This window comes from Triticum aestivum, chromosome 4B (assembly GCF_018294505.1).
Source record: "Triticum aestivum cultivar Chinese Spring chromosome 4B, IWGSC CS RefSeq v2.1, whole genome shotgun sequence".
NCBI lineage: Eukaryota > Viridiplantae > Streptophyta > Magnoliopsida > Poales > Poaceae > Triticum > Triticum aestivum.
Window position 1 is genome coordinate 109149650 of NC_057804.1, and position 5146 is coordinate 109154795.

A 5146-nucleotide genomic window follows, 5' to 3' on the forward strand; every position below is an offset into this window, starting at 1 on the left:
CTTGTATTCCAGATTCTGTAACTGCCACCTATATTGCTACGATTGATCCGGAGCGTAACAAGTGGTAATCAGAGCCTCTTTCCCTCCCCGATCTGTCGCCGTTTTCCCCTCAGATCTGGCGGGCCGTTTCCCATCGATCATCCAAACCAGGCGAGGCAAGGCTACTACGATGGAGGATCACACCAAGGCGTTGGCGGATCTGACGGCGGCCATCTCAGCGTTGACGACCAAGATCGACGAGATCCACCCGATGGTCCTCGAGTTGCAAGGGTGGAAGCCTACGATCGAGCAGTCTGTGGAGGAGCTGCGGGTCGAGGTGGGTGATCTGCGCTCACATGTGGCGCAGGCGGCACCGGGGAAGGCGCCCGGGACGCTGGACGTGGAGGCACCAAGGAGGAAGGCGCCACCGGTGCGATTGGCGGATCTTCCTCCCTTGCTTCCTCTAGCGGCATCAGCATCGCGCCAGACGGCGGACATGGAGTCGGCAAGGAACGGAGGGCCGCTGATCCGCTTGATGGATCTGCCTCCTCTGCTTCCTCTGACGGCAGCAGCTCCGCGCCAGGTGGCGGGCGAGCCGCTCTCGGCTCGTGGTGACGACAGGCAGGGCCACGGGTTCACAACACTTCATCGGGGGAAGTCACCAGGTGAGCACATCCTGGGGGCGCCTCCGGTCACCGGTGCGTTCGATTCTCATCATTCCGGGGAGAGTTCGTTTGCAGGGGATCGAAATTTTTCTCGCCTGCCTTTTCCTCCGCGTTTTGATTTTCCCACCTTTGACGGCAGTCAGCCTCGGCCATGGCGGCTGAAGTGCGAAGCCTATTTCGCGTCTGCACACTCTCTCCCGACACTTGGGTGAGTTGTGCTGCTATGTATTTCACGGATGGGGCTCTTTCCTGGCTGCAAGCTACACAAGCACATCTCCTCTACTCTAGTTGGGACGATTTCGCCGCTGCTGTTTGTTTGCAATTTGGTCGGGAGGAATTTCAAGTCCTTTTGCGTCAGTTTAATGGTCTCAAACAGACTGGGTCCGTGACCGAATATGCGGACAAATTCACTCAGTTCATGCATAATCTCACTGCCCATCACACCTCTTGGGAGCCGGCTTTCTTTATTACTCATTTTGTGGATGGTCTTCTTAAGGAAATTAGAGTTGCTGTTTTGTTGCATCGACCACAAACGCTCAATACTGCCGTGGATTTGACTTGTTTGCAGGAAGAGGTGGTGGAGGCTATGAAGAGAGACGATCGGTGGGCTCCTAGTGGCTCCCATTCCCGGGCCATTCCGCGCACAGCCCTTCCCCTGCCACCTCCACCACCACCTCGACAAGTGGCAGGGAGCAGCTCGGATGCGCGTGCAGAGGACCGCCGCTCCACGAAGGCGGCTCGAGCACCGGCAAGTGACGACCGGATGTCGATGCTGCGAGCCTACCGAAGGGCCAAGGGGCTCTGTTTCACCTGTGGTGAACGGTGGGGCCGCGATCATCGTTGCGGGCCTATGGTCCAGCTTCACGTCGTCGAGGAAATGCTTGACATGTTGCACACGCCGGCGACAGACACGGAGGAAGAGCAACTGGAGGCGCCATCGGCAGATTGTTGTGTGCTGTCTAGAGAGGCGGTGGAGGGCGCCGACTCGCCCACAACTATGCGCCTCCATGGCTGGGTGCAGAACAGAGAAGTGCTTATGCTGATTGACTCCGGCTCGTCGCATAGTTTTGTCAGTTTGGCTCTGGCTGAGCGGTTACAGGGGGTTCAGGCTGCTCAACACCCTTTCTCAGTTCGGGTGGCCAATGGGGGGCAGATGTGCAGCGATCAGGAGGTTTCTGACTGCCAGTGGCGATCGCATGGGGTGGAATTCCACACCACTTTCAAGGTTCTGCCGTTGGGGTGCTACGATGCCATTCTCGGCATTGACTGGCTAGCAACACATAGCCCGATGCAAGTCCATTGGCTGGAAAAGACGATGAGCTTCGAGTACCAGGGCAAGCGAGTGCATCTGCAGGGAGCTCAGGCCGATACCACCTCCTGTCAGATGATATCCAAGAACGAGCTTAACTTCATGATACAGACCTCTGCCATCGCCCGAGTGGTGCAACTGTGCACGCTTCAGGAACAGGCCAAGGAGCCACCGTTGCCAGCTGAAGTGAGCGAGCTGATTGAGCAATATGAAGTGCTATTTGAAGAACCAAGAGGACTTCCACCACATCGAGCGTTCGACCACGCTATTCCATTGGTGCCAGGAGTGAAACCGGTCAATCTAAGACCATACCGGCACAACCCAGCGCAGAAAGATGAGGTGGAGAAGCAAGTGGCCGACATGCTCGCCCAAGGAATCATTCAGCCCAGCGTGAGCCCGTTTTCCTCACCTGTTTTGTTGGTGCAGAAGAAGGACTTGACATGGAGGTTTTGCGTAGATTATCGCCACCTCAACGCGATCACGGTCAAGAACCGCTACCCCCTCCCCATCATTGACGAGTTGCTGGACGAGTTGGCGGACTCGTGTTTCTTTACCAGCTTGGACCTAAGGGCAGGATATCACCAGATTCGCATGAGGCCAGGGGATGAATACAAGACAGCCTTCAAGACGCACCATGGACACTTTGAGTTTAAGGTCATGCCGTATGGAGTCACAGGGGGGCCCAACACGTTTCAAGGGGGCATGAACATCGTCCTGTCTCCGCTGTTACACAAAGGAGTGCTGGTGTTCATTGATGATATCCTGATCCACAGCTCAGACTTGATCACTCACGTTCGGTTGTTGCGCCAAGTTTTCAGCCTGCTGAAGGAGCACCATCTCAGAATCAACCGCAACAAGTGCTCTTTTGCTCGACCCAGCTTGCTCTACCTTGGGCATGTAATCAACAAGGAAGGGGTTCGCACTGATGCAAAGAATATCGCGGCAGTCTAGTCTTGGCCGCCCCCGATAACGGTGAAAGAAGTGCGTGGATTCTTGGGATTGGCAGGGTATTATCGGAAATTCGTCCGTGGCTTCGCGCTCATCTCCCGGCCGCTGACAAACCTGCTGAAGAAAGGTATGGTTTTCCGCTGGACTGACGAGGAAGAAGGCTCCTTCCGGGCACTCCAGCAAGCTCTGATCTCAGCTCCCGTTCTGGCTTTGCCCGACTTCAAGAAACCATTTCACTTGGAGACCGATGCTTCTGCGCACGGGATTGGAGCGGTTCTCTCCCAGGACAAGCACCCAGTTGGGTTCCTGAGTAAAGCACTCGGGCCGCGCAACAGCGCCCTGTCCACTTATGAGAAAGAGGGGCTCGCGATCCTGATGGTCGTGGATCACTGGCGCCCGTACCTGCAGAGCAACGAGTTCGCAATTCACACCGACCAACGGAGCCTCATCCACCTTGAAGATCTGCGCTTGGCGACTCCTTGGCAACAAAAGATCATGGCCAAACTCCTGGGCCTTCGCTATCGCATCATCTACAAGAAGGGCACTGACAACCGAGCTGCCGACATGCTCTCTCGCCGCCCAAGCCCGCCTCAGGGTGATCTGGCAGCGATCACCTCTGCCGTGCCTGCCTGGCTGGAGGATGTACAGACAGGCTATCAAGGCAATGCTGAAGCACAGAAAATCCTCACCAGGCTTGCAACTTCACCAGAAGGATTTGATGGTTTCCTGTTGGACAATGGTGTCATCAAGCACCGAGGCCGGGTTTGGCTTGGGGGCAACGTGGCCATCCAGAGGCATGTTTTGGAAGCACTACACACCGGTGCTATCGGTGGGCATTCAGGATTCAACGCTACTTATCGTCGAGTGAGACGTCTCTTTACGTGGCCCGGCCTTAAACATCACGTGAAGCTGTTCGTGGAGGCGTGCCAGACTTGCAAGCATGCCAAGCCGGAGCGTGTGCGTTACTCGGGCCTCCTGGAGCCGTTGCCGGTGCCTACACAAGCATGGCAAACGATCACGATGGACTTCGTGGAAGGGCTACCGCACTCATCCAACCACAACTCCATCTTGGTGGTGGTGGACAAATTCTCACGGTACGCGCATTTCATTCCGCTCCGGCATCCTTTCACCGCTTTCCAAGTGGCGCAGGCTTTCGTCTCTCATGTTTACAAACTCCACGGCCTTCCGGAGTCGATCGTCTCCGATCGGGACCCCATCTTCACAAGTGTGCTGTGGAAGGAGCTTTTCCGGTTGACACACACTCAACTCCGTATGAGCACTGCTCATCACCCCCAGACGGACGGGCAAACGGAACGGGTCAACCAGTGCTTGGAGACCTTCCTGCGCTGCTTCGTCCACTCTTGTCCTACCAAATGGTATGCATGGCTCCCTCTAGCTGAGTTCTGGTACAATACGTCCCCGCACTCAGCTCTTGGCACTACTCCTTTCAAGGTGCTCTACGGCCACGCCCCGCGTCATTTCGGCATCATCGACCTTGTGGCTTGCGCTTCTCCTGACTTGGCGGAGTGGCTCCAAGACCACGCCCAGATGACGGCCCTCATTCGTCAACATCTGCTATGGGCTCGCCAACAAATGAAGGACTCTGCGGACAAGCGTCGTTCCAACAGAGTCTTCGAGGTGGGCGATTGGGTGTTCCTCAAACTGCAACCCTACGTCCAACGATCGGTGGCTACGCGCAGCAATCAGAAGCTCGCTTTCCGCTACTTCGGCCCCTACAAGGTGCTTCATCGCGTGGGTGCGATGGCGTACAAGCTGCAGATGCCCGAAGACAGCACCGTCCACCCCGTGTTCCATGTCTCCCAGCTGCGGCAAGCACTTCCGCCCACGGAACGGGTGATTCAACAGCTACCAGCGACGGCAGCACCGACGCCCGTGCCAGAAGAAATCCTGGAGGACCGCAGATCAGCCACCCACGTTCTGTACCCCAGGTGCGCGTTCGTTGGACCGACCAGCCACCCGAGTTAGCCACCTGGGAGGATCGGCCAGAGCTTCAACACCATTTTCCGCGGGCGCCAGCTTGGGGACAAGCTGTGTCTCAAGGAGGAGGAAGTGTTACGGCCCAAGTACCACACTGTTAAGAACATGCCTCAACACCCACGGGGCCGGAACGGGCCCATCGCATTCGGAGGCCCAGCAGCCGCTTCCCAGCCCACGTTTGGGACACCCGGAGCAAGGTTAAGTAGGGCTAGGTTTCGCGGAGAGAGGATATGGAAGAACCAGAACC